Source organism: Centroberyx gerrardi, chromosome 2 (genome assembly GCF_048128805.1).
Source record: "Centroberyx gerrardi isolate f3 chromosome 2, fCenGer3.hap1.cur.20231027, whole genome shotgun sequence".
Lineage (NCBI taxonomy): Eukaryota > Metazoa > Chordata > Actinopteri > Beryciformes > Berycidae > Centroberyx > Centroberyx gerrardi.
In genome coordinates, this window is record NC_135998.1 from 15,735,640 (window position 1) to 15,756,017 (window position 20,378).

Here is a 20,378-nt window from a genome sequence, read left to right on the forward strand (position 1 = left end):
CCTCTCAACAGATGTGGATTGTTTGCTTTGGAGACTGAGCACTGCATGCAAGAAGAATTCTTTACATTCTGTAGTTTAAATAGAGAAAATATAACTCTTACCTTTTCCTACTACCCAATCACAGAGGAACTTTTCACAACCGTCACCCCTAAATGAATGAAGAAAGTTTTGTGACATTTTTGAGTTATACTTTGTGTTTTAAATGATACAGATAGTATAGAAATTACAGATTACTACAGTATATTATAATGAAATACAGATTAGTATATTCTCACTCATTTACATTTGCTGAATTTATAGTCACACAACTCAATTTTTACCCTCGACTCATAGCTTACTGATTTGCAAAATTCTTTCTTCACACTGATGTGTTTTCTCATCTCACATTATCATGCCATTATCTAAATAAACATTAAACTGGTTATTAATCAAACACTTGAGTCAAGCACTAAACATCTCTAATACAACTTCTTCATTATGAATGACAGCTGAAGCATCAGTCTCACTTACCACCAGTTAGTTTCTGAAATCCCCTGTAGTCTGTCCGTCCCATCATGACCCTCCTTATATTGAGGTTGTTCTGCAGGCCAAGCAGAAACTAAATAGGGGCATGTCTTCAAAAGGCTCTTATGCATTTTGATTTGCATTTGACTCTGCACTGGCACCCATCTTGTAGTGTAAAATAATGTACCATTTAAATGTCTCATATTATACAAGATTAGAAATAATTTCCTGCCTATATATTTCATGTATTATAAGTGAACACTTAATTGCCACTCTAATGTATGTCAATCAGTTATCATGCTTAAATCCAACAGATTAAACAGTTACATTCATAGCATGCAATCATACAATATAAATTGCGCACTGATTACAATACATGAGATTTACCAACATCTCTAAACTCAATTTCAGATATTATACTGAATACATTTGCAAGTATTGCAAATAAATATTTTAATTTGACCATACTATTTCATTTTTTAATTTGTTCCCATACATACTTTGATATCAATTAATTTGACTTGACACATTAAAGAAAAGAAATCTATAAATAAATCATGTTAAGATGCATTCAACATTGCAACCATAACTGGTAATCCTTTTTTTGGCATGCGTAGTGCCTATACATTTTTGAGTCCATGCCAGAGGATAAGATTCATAGGAGCACTAACTACTTTACAGTGGGGGTAGTGTTGCATGTATTTATAATTTGTTTGGACTACTTTTCCATTACTATATATTTTGATTTCATAGACGTATTTTATCTTCTAATGAAAATATTGTTTTCCCTCATCATCATTTTTTTTTTTTTTTTGTCCCCTTTTTATTGCAAGACAAAAGACAGAACATTGACAGGACAACACGGGAAAAACAAAAGAATGAATACAGGACAGGACAATTAATAAAAGTCTAGCCAGAAAACAAGAGAGCAAAGTAACATTAGTTGGGTATTGTGTTGATCTGGTGTGTGTGTGTGTGTGTGTGTGTGTGTGTGCGTGTGTGTGTGTGTGTGTGCGCGCCTGCCTGTGTCCCACATTGTCAGACTAGGAAGAGGTCTATAAGGTGGATGGGAGATAGAGTAATAATAATAAATAATAAATAAAATAAAATAAATTAAAAAAATAATAATAAAAATAAATAAAATAAAATTAAAATTAAAATTAATAAAACGTTAATACTAATACTACCTTTGACACCCCCTGACAAAAATAATACTACTGCTGTTATTACTACCACCATCACCACCACCACCACCACTAATAATGATAATAATAATAAAGTCAGGGAGGGTGCGAGCAGCACGTCCACCTCAGCCACTGGCAGTGAAGCAGGGTTGGAGCGCCACCTGGGAGCTCCAGAACGGGCTGGCAGGGTCAGACATGCTGGGTCAACAGTATTTTTATTACTACCTTATAAGATTATTACTATGAATGTCATTTCTGTGCCGTTATTACTATGTTTCCAATGTTGTTGTTTTGTTTGTGTAGATTTTTATTTATTGCGTCTGATGTTGGTCCCGCTTTGGGTCACCCCCAGACCCTTATAGACCCTTATAGGAGGGGGCTGGCCCATTGTAGGCTTGATCCTTTCCTAAACCGCTCCCAGACCCTGAGGAGGGGGCCTATTTATTAGGGATTGGCAGTCGCATTTAGTTGTGGACTTTGTTGAGGGGAGGAATATGGTGACCCAGCCTTGCCCCCCATGCTGCCCGCTCTAGAGATATCCGTCAGGGCACCCCAAATCAGCCCACCCCAGCTGCCCGGGACAAGGTGGAGCACTGCCCGACCGTTCCCATGTACTCTAAAGATGGTAGGGTGGTGGTGGTGGTGATGGAAAAGGAAAAAAACATATATATTTAAATGAATAAAATTCATGTGCATGTGTCTAGTCAGTCATGTCAGTTTTATAACAACAACAATAATAGTAATAATAATAATAATAATAATAATAATAATAATAATAACAATATAATAATAATAACAATGTCAGAAATAATAGTAATAATAAAACAAAATAATTATGATATGGTAATATTGTCAGCAACAACAGCGACAGTAAATAAATAAGACAGACACAAAACATAAATAAAATAAAATAAACAAGAACAAAGTTAATAAAGATAAAAAGTAAATAAATAAATAAATAAATAATGATAATCATAATAACCATTGTAACAATAATAATAAAATAATAAAGTAACATTTTTTTTTCCCTTCCCCTCTTCTGCATTGTTTCTTTTTTTTTTTCCTTTCCTTTCCTTTTCCCCCTCCTCCCTTTATGTGTGTATGTATGTAGGTTTAGGTGAGAGTGTAGGTGTAGATATTGATACAGATGTAAACGTGTTATGGTTGGTAGTCAGGCAAGAAGAGTAATGGAATCAGGATTGTAGGAAATTAATGAAAGATGACCAGGTGGAGTGCGGATCCGTTGTAGTGCTTTTGATGGAGATGTATAAATTTCCCATAGAGATGTAATCTATAAGTAAGTTTTTCCAATGTGTAATATGTATGGTGTTCCTTGATTTCCAGTTCATGAGGATAGTTTTCTTGGCGATAGTTAGAGCCACAAGGAGTAATCTATTGTTTTTTTCGTTCAGGTTGATATGTCTCCTAGTAAGCAGAGGGAGGGGGATAGTGGGATGTGGCAGCCCAGGAAGAGGGATAATGATTTAGTGATGTCTTTCCAAAATTGTTTAATTGGTGTGCAGTGCCAGGTGGCGTGAACATAGCTATTGAGGTTATTTTGTCTGCAATGTGGACAGGTTTCTGATGCAAATCCCATTTTAAACATTTTTTGCCCAGTGAAGTGAATTCTGTGGAGGACCTTATACTGTATGAGTTGTAGGTTGGCATTTTTAGTCATGAAATAGATGTTTTTGCAAATTTGGTTCCAGAAGTCGGCATCAGGAGTGATCGATAGGTCTAGTTCCCATTTTATTGATGGTATGGATAGCGTTTTGTCAGATTGTGATATTATTCTATATATTTTGGAGAGGAGTTTTTTTGAGGAAGGGATGTTAATTAATTCTGAAGTTGAAGGAGGAAGATCTAGGTTAATGGTCATAATGTTAAGTTTTGTTTGGATGGATGATTTGAGTTGCAGATATTCCAAAAAATGTTTACTCCCAATGCCGTACTTCTGGACCAAGTGGGAGAATGAGACCAAGGTGTTATTGAAGATGTGTGATGCCTTATTCAATCCATGTGCAGAAGTTAAGTGGTTTCTTGTTAATTGCAAAATCAGGGTTATTCCAGATGGGAGTAAATTTGGATGGTGCAAAGGTGGTGTTTGTGATTTTGTGGAATTTCCACCAGGCTGTCAGAGCTGCTGCTATTGTTAATGTTTTGAAACAAGGATGGCGTTTGATTGTCTGGCTAAGGAATGGTATGTCTGAAATCGGAATGTCTTTACAAACTGTTTAACCATGTGTTTTCTGATGTGTTAGGGTGAATCCATTTGAATATATATTGAAGCTGATTAGCCAGAGAGTAATGGTAAAAATGCAGAGCTTCAAGGCCTTCTTGTGCTTCTGGTTTATGTAGAGTGGTCAATTTAATTCTTGGTGTCTTGTTTTTCCAGTAGAATTTGGAAATGATTGAGTCTAGAGATTTGAACCAGGTAAGGGTGGGTTGAGTCGGAATCATTGAAAATAGATAATTTATTTTAGGAAGTATTGTCATTTTAATGGTGGATATTCTGCCCATAATGGATAATGGTAGGTTCATCCAGCGCTGGAGGTCGTCATTTATTGTTTTGAGTAGCGGAGTGAAGTTGAGCCCGAACTGATGCCTAAATACGTGATGTGACCTGTGCATAATGGGATAGGTGGTGTATGGGCTGCCACATCCCACCTGTTGCTGTGTAGTGGAAGGATAGAAGACTTATCAGTCCCACCAGGATTTCGCAGAGTTTTTTTGTGATTATTGCAGCCAAAAATGCTTGATTTTGCTGCGGCTTTTCTCAAAAATTGCGATACAATTTGCGAGGTTTTATGTGCTCTTTTTGCGGTAAAATTGCGGGAATTGGGAAAAATTGCAAGCAAAGAAAAAAAAAATTCTCTCACTCTCTCTCTCTCTCTCACTCACTCACTCACACACACGCACACACACACACACACACACACACAGCCTCCCCCTATTCTCTCCCACTCTCCGTTTAAGCTATTAACTCCTCCAAGAGCTTCAATTTTGCACTCACCTCGATTCTTGCTGCTTTTGTTTTGTTTTGCATGGTCTATGGCAGTAATTTTTGTTGGCAGGTGAGCTTTGTTCATCTTCCACCTGAATGCGCGCTGCGATGACATAAGTTACCACGACACCGAATGCGACAATTGGTCCAAATCACAAGCGGTCTGTTGATTTGGCCATTTCATGCGGAAAAGTTGCGGCAATTTTGCAAAGCTGCAAGCTCTCGCAAATATTGCGGAGATTTCTTGAATTTGCGTTAATTATTGCGATCGCAAAATCGCAAGTTCCTGGAGGGACTGACTTATTCCAGTTAACAGAGTATTCTGAAATTTCGGAGAATAATTCAATACGTTTTATTGTTTCTTGTAGTGATGAGGGAGGGTCTTGTAGGAACAGCAGTATATCGTCTGCGTAAAGACTGATCTTATGATGTGTGTTTAGTGTTTGGATTCCTTTGATGCAGGTGTTCTGACGAATGGCTGCTGCTAACGGTTCGATGAAAATGGTGAATAGAGAGGGGGAGAGTGGGCATCCTTGCCTAGTCCCCCTGTGCAGTGTGAAGCTTTGTGATGTTAGTCCATTGGTGATGACGGTGGCTGAAGGTGAGGTGTAAAGAATCTTGATCCAATTAATAAATGATTCCCCAAAGCCAAATCTCTCTAATGTGGCAAACAGAAACGTCCAGTTTACCCTATCAAAGGCTTTTTCTGCGTCTAGGGTGGCTATGATGGTTCCTGCTTGTTGTAGTGATGAATAATGCATTAAGTTAAACAGTCTGCGTGTGTTGCTGGATGCGTGTCTACCTTTGATAAAACCGGTTTGATCTGGATGGATTATGGATGCAGTGACTTTTTCTATTCTGTGGGCTAGTGCCTTACTGATGATTTTTATATCTACGTTGATGAGAGAGATGGGACGGTAACTTGATGGTAGGGTTGGGTCTTTGTTAGGTTTAAGGAGGAGTGAAATTGTGGCTGTGTTCATGTTTGCTGGAAGTCTTGAATTTTGTTTTGTTTCAGTTATCATTCGGTTAAAGAGTGGTGCTATAATGGACCAGAAGTGTTTATAGAACTCAGCAGGGAAGCCATCAGGTCCAAGTGCTTTATTATTAGGCATAAGATTGAGGGCAGTGAGAAGTTCGTCTTGTATTATTGATGAATCAAGTATGTTGGTTTGGTCTTCACTAAGTTGTGGTAAGTCAATACTGCTGAGAAATTAGTTGATGTCTTCTTGACTTTGGTCTTTTTCTGATGAGTATAGATTGCCATAAAAACTTTGGAAGATTTTATTTATTTCTTCAGTTGAATGTGTGGGCTTCCCTGCTGAGTCCTTAATGATTGAGATTGTTGTTTTTTCTTTATTTTGTTTAATTTGATTTGCCAAGTACTTACCAGATTTATTGTTATGGTGGAAATGTTCTTGTCTAAGTCTGTGTATCAGGAATTGAGTTTGCTTTGTCCTCTGTTGGGTTACTTGCATTAATGTTTTCGAGTTGTTTGATTTTTTGTTCCAGTTCGGCTTCCTGTTCCTTTTCTTTCTTTCTCTTATAAACGGAGAATGAGATTATTTTTCCTCTTAATACTGCCTTTCCTGTTTCCCACAGAAGAGTTGGAGATGACTTTGGGGAATCATTTATTTCTAGGAAGGATGCTGTCTTGTTTTGTACAATATGTACGTAAATTAAGTCCAGACGACGACGTGCTATAAACCAAAGTATTTATTTGGCGAATCGGAGGAATGCAGGTTGACTGTTATACAGGAAGGCAAACTTCACACACTCAGACTACGCTGACACACACTATCCACATGTACTATGGACCAATCACAATCAAGCACTGTTCAGCATCCAATAGGGATCTTTGTTACCATCCCATAGTTCTAACATTACTGTTAAACAGGTCTACCAATATATTCTATGTGAATATTACAGATGCCCACTCTCTTTTAATATAACTGTCAAATTCAGGATCTTTAAGAAGAGATGTGTTAAAGCGCCATCTGGTGATGGGTTTATGCGGACTGGTTCTATTCCATTTAAATGTTACAGGAGCATGGTTGCTAATAATGATGGGGTGGATCTTTGACTCTGAAATATTAGATATAATTGAATTGCTGGTGAGGAAGAGATCAATGCGAGAATATGAGTGGTAAACTGGTCAGAAGAATGAGTATTCTTTAGCAGTTGGGTGTTGCAGTCACCAACTATCGCCAAGACCAAAATCATGAACTGTTTCTGCAGATTGCCAAATACGTTTATTGCTTGAAATGTTAGATCTGTCTACTGATGGGTCGATAACTGTGTTGAAGTCTCCTCCTATTATCACTAGACAATTGGAAATGTTTGAAATAGAGGGAAAAAAATTCTGAAAGAAAGATGGGTCATCTGTGTTTGGGCCATAAACATTATCGATTGTTACTGAGCTATTGTTGATTGATATATTTATGATGATAAAACGTCCTTCAGGATCTGTGATGGTGATATTCCACGTTAGAGTGAGTGATGACATGTTATGTTATTATGAAAAACTGTACATTAATGCTGGTGTGTGTGTGTGTGTGTGTATGTGTGTGTGGTTGATAATGCAGTGTGTTGATGTAGGGTGCATGGCACAACAGGACTGGCAGACACAAAAATGTGTCCCTCATCATCATCTTAATGAGGGGAAGCTTTATTATGTTTTAAACAAAGCAAAACTCAATCCTATTGTACTACAATTTAAGTTAATTGCCGTAAACAAGAAATGTATACTGGACCTTCTAATGAGGTGTATTTGATGTGTGACATTTATGAAGGCAAACCCATAATAATAATAATAATAATAATAACTTAGATTTATATAGCGTCTTTCAAGAGACCCAAGGACGCTTTACACAGTGAGGCAGACAAAACAAATAAAACAAGAACAGAAAATAATAAAAGCAATAATTGCCGGGGATGAGAGAGTTAACTAGAGGCCATAGGCCTTGGTTAACAGGTGGGTTTTCAGGATTTTTTTAAAAGTGTCCAAAGATAGGGCGTTGGGGATCTCTGCCAGGAGAGAGTTCCAGAGGGTGGGGGCTGCCACACTGAAAGCTCTGTCCCCAAAAGATCGCAGGCTGGTGTGGGGGGTGGAGAGCAGACCCATATCTGAGGACCGCAGATTCCGGGACGGGGTATAGGGGTGGAGGAGGTCAGATAGGTACTGGGGGGCGAGGGCATGGAGGGATTTGTAGGTGAGGAGGAGGATTTTGTAGGAGATGCAGGATGGTGGGGGTGATGTGCTGCCAGGGTTTGGTGCGGGTGAGAACCCTAGCAGCTGAGTTCTGCACATACTAGAGCCTGTCCAGGGCTTTGCTGGGTACCCCGAACAGGACTCCATTGCAGTAATCCAGACGGGAGGTAATGAAGGCATGGATGAGGGTCTCTGCCACGGAGTCAGAGAGTGATGGCCAAAGTCTGGAAATGTTTTTTAGGTGGAAGAAAGTGGATTTGGTGATGGATTTGATGTGTGATTGAAAAGAGAGGGTGGAGTCCAGAATGACACCCAGGTTGCGGACTTCTGGGGATGGGCAGATGGAGCAGCCGTCCACGTCAAGAAGAAGATCTCCAACCTTCCGGAGCAGCGCCTTGGAAGCCACAACCATGAGCTCAGTTTTGTTGCTGTTAAGCTTGAGTAGGTTAGATGACATCCGTATTTTTATTTCATGCAGGCAGTTGACAAGAGACTGAGGGGGGAGCTGAGTGGATGGTTTAGTGCTGAGATACAGCTGTGTGTCATCAGCGTAGCAGTGGAAGCTTAGACCGTGGTGGCAGATGATCTGACCAAGGGGGAGCATGTAGATGGTAAAGAGGAGGGGTCCAAGCACAGAGCCTTGAGGTACGCCTTGGTTGACTGGGGCCGGGGTGGAACTGGAGTCACTGATGGTAACAAACTGTTTTCTGTTGGAGAGATATGACTGAAACAGGAGAGAGCAGCACCGGTGAGGCCTAGGTAGTCGGATAAGCGGTTAAGGAGGAGAGTGTGGGAGACTGTGTCGAAGGCTGCAGAGAGGTCCAGGAGGATGAGAATACTGATGTGGCCGGAATCAGCAGCGATGAGGAGGTCATTGGTGATTTTGATGAGGGCGGTCTCCGTGCTGTGGTATGCTCTGAAGCCAGATTGAAGGGGTTCATAGAGCTCATGGTTGGACATGTGCTGATGGAGTTGGGCGGCAACTGCTCTTTCCAGGATTTTGCTAAGAAAAGGAAGGCTGGAGATCGGCCGGTAGTTGTTGAGGTCATCCGGGTCCAGAACTGGCTTTTTGAGGATAGGGGTGACTGAAGCTATTTTGAAGCTGGAGGGTACCATGCCAGATTCTAAGGAGGAGTTGATAATGTCCACCATGATGGGGCAAAGGGTAGGTAGGCATGCCTTAACCAAGGCTGTGGGCATGGGGTCCAGAGAACGGGTGGAGACCTTGGCCTTGCTGACCAACTTAGCAACTTGAGGAGCAACCACAGGGGAGAAGGAGGAGAGGCAGCGCTGAGGCAGGTGTGCAGCGGAGAGAGCGACGCCCAGTGGCTGAGGTGTGTGTGGAGGGGGGAGGGCCGGCGCCAGAAGCTGCTGGTGGATAGAATCCACCTGGAAGAAGTCCAGGAACTTTGAGCAGAGGTTGGGAGCACCTGAAGGGTGGGGGGCATCGAGGGGGCGGAGTAGCCGGTTGATGGTGGAAAACAGCATTCTAGGGTGGTTCTGCTGGTTACCAATGAGAGTGGAGTAGTATTGCGTCTTGGTCTGGGAGAGAGCTTCTTTATAGGACCTCACATGGTCTTTAAAGGCCTCAAGGTGAACAATGAGGCCGGTTCTTTTATAGAGCCTCTCCAGTTGACAACTGGTGGCCTTCAAGGTGCGGAGTTCGGTGGTGAACCAGGGTGCAGGACGGGAGAAGGAGACAGTCTGGGTTTTGAGGGGGGCAAGAGAGTCAAGGCTGAGGGATAAAGCAGCATTGTAATGGGCTACCAGGCCATCCACCATGGTGTCGGGGGGATCAGAGGCCATATGGGTCGCTATCATGTTAGTTAGGGCTGGTACGCTCACTGTCTTGATGTTCCTGAACGTGATGTGATGGTACGTTTTGTGCGCTGCCTGGACAGGGGGACAGGAACGGTAAAGAGGATGGCATGATGGTCAGATACAGCTAGGTCCAGGCATTGGAGATGGGAGGGAGTTGTACCAGTGGAGCATACCAGATCCAGCGTGTGACCTTTGGCGTGGGTGGGACCTTGAACATGCTGTGTGATGTTGAAGCAGTCCAGCGGTGACAGGAATTCAGCGGCAAACGTGCAGCTGCTGGAGTCCACATGAATATTGAAGTCACCGAGCAGAAGGTGAGTACACAAAACCAGAGGTGTACAACCTTCAAACTGTTAGCAGCACAGGACTGGAAAGTGTTGAGACAAGATAAGAAGTGGCGGAGACAGTCAACACCTATTCCTACTTGCAGTGAAAAACACAATTTGCCTCGGATTGAGAAGCGGCGTCATACACGCCAGCGTCCTCTCACATCTGGGGAAGAAGTGGTTGTAAATGTCTTTATTACATTTCCATGCTCTCTTCACTAACACCATGATTTTAAATCCTTGCTTATATTTTGAAGTGGCCCATTTGTAATCTTTTTTCCAATTTAAACAGAATTGTCTTTAACTGGTATCTGCACACATTGTAAGGATAATCATATTTTGTTTTATTATAGACTCCTATTGAATAAGATATTCACAGTCTCCAAGTCTCTACCAAATTAGCACATCTGGATTGTTTTTTGTTCAAGCTCACTCAATTTTCAATGTGCATAAAGGTCCTCCTATGCATACTCCTCTCTAGGTCATCCCACAGATTTTCAATGATAAAGTGGTCTGGCTTGGTACTGATTTTTCTTTATTCAGCCATTCCTTGGTTGATTTGGTTGTGTCCTTTGGATCACTGGCATGTTGGAAGATGAAACTCTTCTGTAGCTTGAACTTTGTTCCAGAGGGCACACGAGTCCTTGCTTCCGCTGAAGAAAAACGGCCCCATAGCACTGCCTAACTGTTCTAACTTGGTTTCATCAGACCTAAAGAATTTTCATAGTTTTGTGAGAATGTGTCTTCTTGCATAGAGAATTGTGGCTTCTGTCCTGCCCTGAATGTGGTTGGCTTGTTAGCTTTTGGTTGTCTCTATGCTAGCTGATATATTGTTTGCAGGTAGTATGATTGTTCTGGCTGTTTGTTAGGAGGCTACTGTAGCATGGTTGCTGGTATATGTAGCAGATCGGCGGCAGAGAGGGCTGAGACAGCATACAAGGGTTTTCTAGCTGCTGCTCCACAGCTGGCCACCCGTCCTCTCACAGAGTTTTATCAGGAGTGGCGGGACCGCTGTGTGTTGACAGAATGGATGTACAGGACACTATGGCTGGGTTATTCACTCCAGTTCCATTCCATTCCGCCTCTGTTTGCGAGAGTCGATCATGAACGGAGGAACTGCGCTCCAAAAGGAGGAAATTTCAGTGGTTCCTCAGGAGGCCAGAGAGAGAGGTCTGTACTCTGGGTATTTTCTTGTTCCCAAGAAAACCGGAGATATGAGACCCATCTTAGATCTCCGCCCACTAAATGTATGTGTCGCCCAGAGAACATTCCACATGCTTACACTGAAAAAGCTGCTGGAATTGGTTCAGCCAGGCAATTTTGCTTTTCAGGGAATTACCTACGAGTACAATCAACTGCCGTAGTGCCGTATCCACAAGATACAGAATTTTCTTAATCGCGATTAATCTCCGAATTTCAATAGTTAATCGCAATTAATCGCATTTTTAATCGCATGTTTACAATTCCATTATTTTGCATTTCAAAACAGTTTTTAAGTCCATATTAACAATGTAAAGCAATTCTTACCAGAGTGTCTTGATTGGGAATCAAATGAACACAACACTTCTTAGATGTAGTTTCATCCACAGGTCTGTGGCGATTCGCACATTCTAAAATAGTGCTTTGCCGGCTTTGGCAAAGCGGTTGCCCGCTAGTCTGATTAACGTTAGCACCTGTATGTTTGGCTCGTAGGTGGTAGCTCAAACTCGAAGTACTTCGGTGATATTGAAATTCCATTTGACACAAGATGCATATTACTTTTGATTTGTCAACTGAGCCGTCTGGGAGTCTTTTAAAGTGAAACGAGCCATTCAAAATCCCAGTGGTGTCGTTTTTATCCATCACCGCGATGTGAATTACACAGGCAACGACACAGCCAGCAGGATGCAGCAGCAATCCATGGCGCTTGATTAGCCAACTAAGGGTGTGTAGAAGGGACAAAATAACATGTGATTAACACGCGATTAAAAAAAAAAAACACGTTATACATCTGAAATGAATCGCATGCGATTAACGCGTTAACGCTGACAGCCCTAATTATTTCAGATTACTACTAACAAACGTGTGAAGTTGTTGTCTTTGGTTGCTTGGCAACAGCAGGCGCACCCGTAGCACAACCGTCCAAGCACACTTGTTAAAAGGATGCAAGCAGCAGCGCGCCTCGTGTTTTCCAAGTGTTTTAGAGCGCTGCATGTGAATCGTCGCTAAAGCTTTACTGAGCAGCAGAGTGTGCAGCAGTTGAGAAGCAAGAATCAGTATAGGAGGCCATTTAAATAGACCGCCTTGTTATGAGAATGGATTATGATTGGTGTGCGCAGCGATCAGCTAGTAGATGACAAGCATGTGTGACGTCCATGTCCTGCCTGAACTAACGCGATGCTTCATTTGTGTTTTCGGCTGGTCTGAGTGCATTTATTTTTAAGTTGTCTGAATGTCTGTAGAACCAGTCTGTAGGAGACTGTGAGAGTCGAGCCTTACGCCAGGAGGCATTTTTGCGATGAATAAGCTCAACCAGATCACCGTTAATCCATGGACTGAGATGAGTTTTAATTCTCATTGATCTTCTGGAGGTGTGTTTATTGATAATGGTACAAAAATCATTATAAAACAGGTTCCAGGCATCTTCAATATTGAGTGGATGAGTGGTTAAGCCAATAAAGCCCCATTAGAGGGCTCCGCCTGTGATCATAGAACTAGAGTTACAATGCGAAACTTAACATTCCACAGTCAGTAACGGGGATTTGTAGACACTCGCTACCCTACAGATTTTAATGGTAGTTGCCTTCAACGTTACCTTGTGGTATTTAAGTAACGTTAGTGGAATTAGGTAATTTAACCGTGTCGCAGTGCTTCAGTGCATAGAATTGAACACACGCCGTGGGTCTGTACAGGATCTGTGCTTGTTTACAATAGCACTGGATGGTCCAAACCCTGTGAAGGAACTACCATAACTAGAAGTGGAACCAGGTTGGTGGAACCAAGTGGAACCAACATGGTTCAGCACGAACCATGTTGTGTTTACCACATGGTCTGCTGGACACCGGAGCATGTGAATGGTAAATACCATATGATAGATTAACAGATAGCATCTGTGCGCCAGCCTTATTGGGGTGAAGACCATGCACACCAAACCGACGGCCCCATTCCCGAAGAGATTGAAATTATCGATGAAGTTCCCGCAATAGGAATCACAGGTGGAGGAGAGCCAGGTGTTCAAACTCAACAGCCTCCTGAAGCACCCCATCCCGCAGCCAAAAGTGGGGACGGTAAGTGGGGGCATTATGTTGCAGCTAGTCCGGGTAAGAGGATATCACAGGAGGCTGAAAGAGAGGGGACTGCCTGTCAAACTGTCAATGCTCACCGAGGTGCTCTTGTGTCGTTTTATCGGTCAGATTTTAGATGTTTTACCAGATTTTACTTGCATTTCACTGTTTTCTACTTGGATCTCACTTATATTGACTGTACCTGATCAACAACTATGGCTAACACTCCTGCACAGTGGTATGCAGCCAACCAGCCTGGTATATCTCCGAGGCAGATCCCGGTGTGGCGGAGTTGGAGGCAACTGTCCCCTGGGCCTGCTTCACCGCGGACCCTAGTGTATCCTACACTGCGCCAGGTATGGTGGACCATCCCTGGTCTAAACCAGAGGCAAAGCATAAGACTCTGTCTTGTTCTACTCCCCTGGCCTCTGATCAATGGTCCCTGGTCCGGGACAAAAAACGGCAAGGCAGACGTTCCTCTCGACCACTTCCATTAGAAGACCATCAGCAACGAAACAGATTCCTTCCCTTGAATGGACTTGAAACCCCACACTCAGCCATGCCTCACGATCGCTCATTTCCCTCACCATCGGACCTTTCAGCCGACCCTTGGAGTGTGCTCACCAAGCGGACTAGCCCTCCAGCCCATCCCCACTCATGGCGACTGCCACCGTCGCTGCCCTCCAACAGGTGGGTTGGTGGCCGCAATCCTGCGTCTCACCACCCTCCCCCTTCTACTTTGGTTATAGGCGACTCAGTCATCAGGGATATGTCCTCATCTCCGGTCCAATTCCCATGGTGGACCGTGGGATGGGACGCTTTTGCAGACTGCTGAGTTTACAGTCTTGTCTGTCCTCCACATGTCATGTTCACAATCTGGATTTTATTGACAATTTTAACCTCTTCTGGGATCGCAGAGACAATTTTAAAGGTCTTATGGTTATAACTATTATTGTTATGATTATTATTAATAATATTACTACAGTATATTTATTTATAAAAAGGGCAGCACAGATCTTTTCCGGTTTAGTGATTGATTTTGTGAGCAAACAAACACAGAACAAGTTACGTTTAGTCTCACACACATTTATTTCTGCCGTTACTATCTACAACTACAACTAAACAGCAATACAGACAACAAACACAAAAAGGGAAAACACAACACAATCTAGACGGAAGGACTAGGGAAAATGTCAACAAAGCAGTATAACATTGGGAGAGTTATAGAATGAAAATGACGTCAAATTATTGATACACTGAGGTGACCGGCCCTATAGTGATCATTCCCTGAGAAACAGAAAGTCGAGTGAGTAGTTCAAATAACAGGACTTTGGAGGCTATGCCAATTGATAAATGGACCTCTAACAGTGCACCAGGAGATTAAGCAAAGTAGAATGGAGTGCTGTGATACTTGCTTGTGTCCTGAGTCTGCTGCGGATGACGTTGCTGGACTTGTTGATGGTGAGAGAGTCTTCTGGAGCCAAATTGGACGGACTGGACCGGTGAGTGGAGAAACTCTAACACAAGCGAACTTGAAACAAGCTAACTCAAAGACTATTCTCTGGGAACAAGATATTGTGTCACTGCCTCCAGACGGGCGTTCAGCCAATCAGGCTCGTCAGCGATGCCGTGGGGGTAATTCCCCCACCTACTTATCACCTAGACCAATGCCGTTTTGATCCGGGTGGTTGCACATTTGAAATCCTATGATTCATTATTATTTTCACCAAAGTTGTACACTCAGTCATAGTACATTTCTGGTGGCAGATTTTAAAAGTTAAGATCAGAACAAATAAATTGATACCAAACTCGGGACCAAGGAAGATTGGTGAAGTAATAGTGTTTTGTTTATTAACTTACTAAATCATAACTTTATGAGCTTACAAATAGGACAAGATGCTGACTATCACATCCACAGAGTAAGACAACATAAAATAGTCACATTCCTGTATGGAAAAGAAGTTAAGAATGTTATATTTAAGTTTGTATAATTTGCAGTCCTTTGTTATTGTTATGGTGTGTGTGTGCCATTCACACGTTCATGGCAGTTGTTTATTGCCAGCAGTCTGCGTGTCTGGTGACCAATTATCTTTAGTCATGCTGGACTGGCTGATCGTTTATTAGCCATCAGTCGATGAAAGGCTCTGGTGTTAGGGTTAGGGTTCGGTTAGGAGATTAAATCATGAGCATATAATATGCCCAGAATGCACGGGCACACGCCAGGATCCTTATCAAACCTCCCAATGTACATCATCAATCATGTTTATAGAAGTGACTTTTATCCTTGTAATGGGGAATGAAAGAGGGACAGGGTGAGACAGAAAATAATAGAAGGATAAACAAACTATAAGCAAGATAAGAACTGTATTTCAAAAGAAAATATTATACACCAAACCTAAACTGAACCCTATCTCTCTTCCATTCCCTAAGTCTCTTGTTTTTAGCTTTGTGAATGAATGTTTTGACTGTTTTTAATCACCCCTAGCTAACTTATTAAACATTTTAAACCCTCATATTTATATCATGAAATACACTACATTTTTTTTTTTATCAAACTTTTATTTTATGAGACCCACAGGCAGACCCCTACAACTTTTCACGCCATAGATGTTCAGTGTCAGGTCATGCATGCACTTGGGGCAGGCTTGCTTTCCTCCTGACTGAGGGTCTCCTACAAGAACTCAAGAAAAACTCAACTATACCAAGCTGTACAATGTAATACACCTCTGCATTCTCTCTCAACCCATAAGGCTAAATTGGATTGATAAAAAGTTCAACTCCATACACAATACACATGACCTGAAATTACCAATTTGGAGAAAAGGTGAGTATGATGAGCATCCCATGGTGATCAAGCTGGCATTGATGCTTGGATGTCTCATCCAGGTCACAGCACCGATGTAACCAGTGTGAATGTTATTCATATGGAGCATGGTGTCAGTTCAGACAGGACACAGAAGTCATACTTTGCTAGTCATCAAGTACTCAAGTCATCAGCTGAGTGCTACACACCCCAATCACAATCCATTCTCATGACCTCCTCTAATACTGATTCTTGCTACTTCAACTGCTGCACCCAATCTGCTGCTTGGTAAAGCTTTAATTTATGCCACTGCTGCTGTTACTGATTATGCTGCCTATTACATGCTGCCATCAATGGCTGTGCTACTTACTCCTGCCAGCTACTCGCTGTCATCATGCTGCTTTCTCATGCTCAAGATGTCTTGCTTTGAGCCAGATGAAGATGTCGGAGCTGTTAATGGGCAAGGACGAGAGTCCAAACTCAGATAACTAAGAGTCGATGGCCATTCATAATAAACAGCCCTCCGTCATGAATGTCCACTCAAACCCTGGAAACTGGTCTTTTCCTATTCCTATTCCTATTCCTGTTGAGTAGAAGTAAAAGTACTGGTGTAAAGGAAAAAAAGAACAGAAACAACTCCACTAAAGTGAATTGGTCAGATTGAAAACGCACAAGTAAAAAATTGCTGAGTTACTTTTCAGAAATTAGAGGTTAAAAATGATGTGCAGAAACAAAGGAGAGTCAGATTCCTCTTCTCACTGAGAATGAATTCACAGTTGGTTGTTACATCAGTCCAGTTTCTGCTGCTGATGGAGAGATGGAGTGTCCTCTGTAATTGATGTGACTTAAATTGTATTGTACTTAAGACACAAAAAGTAACATCACTGACGTAAAAGAAATACTCCATGTACAAGTACAGAAAAGCCACTCAGTTACAGTAACTTGAATAAATGTAATTAGTTACTTCCATCCTTGGATGTAACTAATTTCCTAAACCAGTGAATGAAGAAGTAGGATTATTTTATGCTCAGCCTAGCTTCTGAATGGGCAAGAATAATTTTATGGGAGACTACAGATAACAAAGAGGGAGAGCAATTCCAAGGCAACAAGGTGTACATGTAGAGAGGGACTGTTGTTTTGTTGATAGCCATTTGGGACATTGGGGTAGGAATTTGCCCCCATAGAGATCAAAGTCTGTCCCTACTTCTCACCTACAGCTAATTTCACTGTGAATAACCCCTTTCAGAACAGCGAACAATAGGGGAGCCAGCAGGTATAGCACTAGAGAAGTGTGATGTGTGTGTTTTGCATTCCCTTACTAAAGGATTTAAGGAGACACCCACACTGAGCTTGGATGCTAACCGTAAAACTGTTTAGTTTCAGTTCTAGTTTTAGTCGATACAGGAACAATATTTTGTATCTGTTAGTGCCCTTATTGTCTTCAGGTAAAGAGGTGCTAACTGTAGGAATATCTGGAGTGCCACAACACACTCTACTATCTGTTCCTGCAAAAGTAGCATTAACTATACATCCATTTACCACAAAGCATTCTTTGCTATTAACATCTCCAGTTAGTTTGTTGGGTAAAGACTAGTGAAATACATTGTACACCTGAAAATGTTTTTCTAGAAGTACCAGTTCATAGATGATATTGTGTTTTGTTGGAAACTAACTGGCCTTCTATTCAGGATTTTGTTTCCATAGTATTAGGTGTGGTCTAACACCCCTCACCAGAGCTGCTTGGCTTGATCTTCAGCAAGACACCTTTGGCCAATTTGCATGGCACAGCTTCCTATTGGTATGGTAACGTTCCAGACGACTATCCACAGAGAGTGGACCTTCATGTTGGTAAAACTATAGCATGTCCAGCACTTTCAAATTTTATAATAACCCAACTTCTGTTCTTCTGTTGTCATAGCAGGGTCTTCTACCAACACATCAGGCCCTATTGAATGCTTGCAGACAGAGAAGCATGGGGATAAGGAAAATCTAATGGGTGGACAATGATGATTAAATTGGAGAATGAGCATGGCATCACATGTTCTTCCTTCACTGCTGAAGGATTATTCAAATTTACTTCCACCTCTCCACAGTTTGCTAAGTGACACCTTAGCGTTACTACCATGAAAACTGTGAGCGAGCCACTCTTCTGAGAGTAAATTTGTAGACTATGCTGCTCTGCCACTCTATTATTGTGAAGCCTAAAACTATTGCCATTATTGCCCCACTTATCAATTGGAAACTATTTTGGTAGTTCTAGACTTCTAGATGTAGAAATAACCCCCATTCCAAGAGCGAATGTGCTTCTATGCAGATGACAGCTCTACTGAACACTTGAATGGAAAAGACGTAAATGCTGAATGTGTTATAGTCACTGATAATGAGGTAATTGAAAGTGCAAAGTTACCTAACGATTTTTCTGCACAGGCAGTTGAATTGTTAACCTGTACACGTGTATGCATCCTGGCCAACAGTAAGACGGCTACGATTTACGCAGGCTCTACGTATGCATTTAATGCTCTTGAAACAAAGGTTTATCACTAATGCTGGGATAAACTTTAAGACTTCCATGGATGAACACGTCTCCTAGAAGCATGTTTGCTTCCTTGTTGATTGGCCATTGTGAACTGTGGGACACACACTTCTTCCATTTCTCTAGGTGCAAAGGGTAAAGCTAGGGCTGATATGTACACAAAATGTGCAACAGTTAACCCGTCCCTGCTGGTGAAGCATTCACCTAGTAACATTGTCAGTGATCCTGTCCCTACTCTTAATGATGTCGCTGTGTTACAGGCTAGCACTGAAGCTGAGTGGATGGGAATCTGTCCAGACAGTAGTGAAAATCCTCATAAAAGAGATTATCCCCAGATTTGGTATTCCTCACTCAATCAATGGTGACAGAGGAACACACTTCACAGCTCAGGTGGTGAAGAACCTCAGTACTTAACTTTCACTTATCATCCACAGTCTGCAGGAGCTGTGGAGAGGCAAAATGGCCAAGCTCTGTGATGCAACAGGACTGAAATGGCCAGATGCTTTACTGCTTGTGCTCAGGTCATATAACCACATGAAGTGTTAATGGGAAGGCAATGTCAACTCCACTAACGCCTCTTCAACCCCTCTCTAAGGTCAAGCCATTGATGGCAGATGAGACAGCCCTGAATAATCACAAAGCAGTACACAACTAAACCATCTTCACCCACAGGTTCCACAGGTTCGACACAGCCACCTAACAGTCTGTGCCATAGCTTTGAGCCTGGTGATCATGTGTACATAAAAGTGTTCAAAAAGCAAGAACAAGTTGTCTCCTAGGTGGGTTAGTCCGTTTCAGGTGCTGCTGACTGCGGATGCTGCAGTAAGGTGCAAATGAACGAGCCAGAGCGCCTGAAGTCCCTGACAACCCCCTGGATGCAAGGCCATCATGAGACCTGGAGTCCCCGGACGCCGCGTGACCCATTTCATCACCATCGTCTTCCTGCTTCCTGTTGCCATATCTTGGACCCAGGGGACTAGGCGAAGACAAGGAGGTGACCCTGATCCCGTGCCAAGGGATCCAACGGCGTGTGCCCGGCAGCGCTGAAGAAGATGACACTGATCCCGTGCCAAGGGATCCAACGCCATGCGCCCGGCAGCGCTGAAGAAGATGACATCTATGTCACCAAGATTAACGAAGAGCCAAGACAAAAAATCTGAACATTAAAAGATCAAGAATGGACATTGCAACAACCTATGCCTCAACTTGAGCCGTACCATAGCCTTCATGGCTTACAAGACCAACTGCTATGTCTGTGTACTGATCCCTCACTCCTTGCCCTTGACTTAGAATGTTTGTTCATTTGTTCATCAAAATCTACATTGGCTGCAGCAGCAGCTATTCTTCCTAGGGTCTACTTAGGACTTTACACAGCGGTAATACATTGTAAAAGTACAACTAAACGTAATATATAACATTGCAGGCAAAACAGGATCACCGATTGTAGACAGATAAGACAAGCTCCGAAACGCAAATATACTCAACTATTAATTAGATATTGGATTTAGGCTGCGCTGCAGTTCCATTTAATCTACTAATAGCCAACCTGGTAGCCACTATAATCATACATATGATTATTAGGGGTCCAAGCACTGCAGGTGCTGAAGCTCTATTGTTTTGTGCAGATTATTCTTATGCTCCTTCTTCTTTCCTAAAAGTATCTGGATCTCAGAAAACATAAAATCTATAGCAACCAAACTTGACAGATTGGCAGACTTTAACAAGCAAC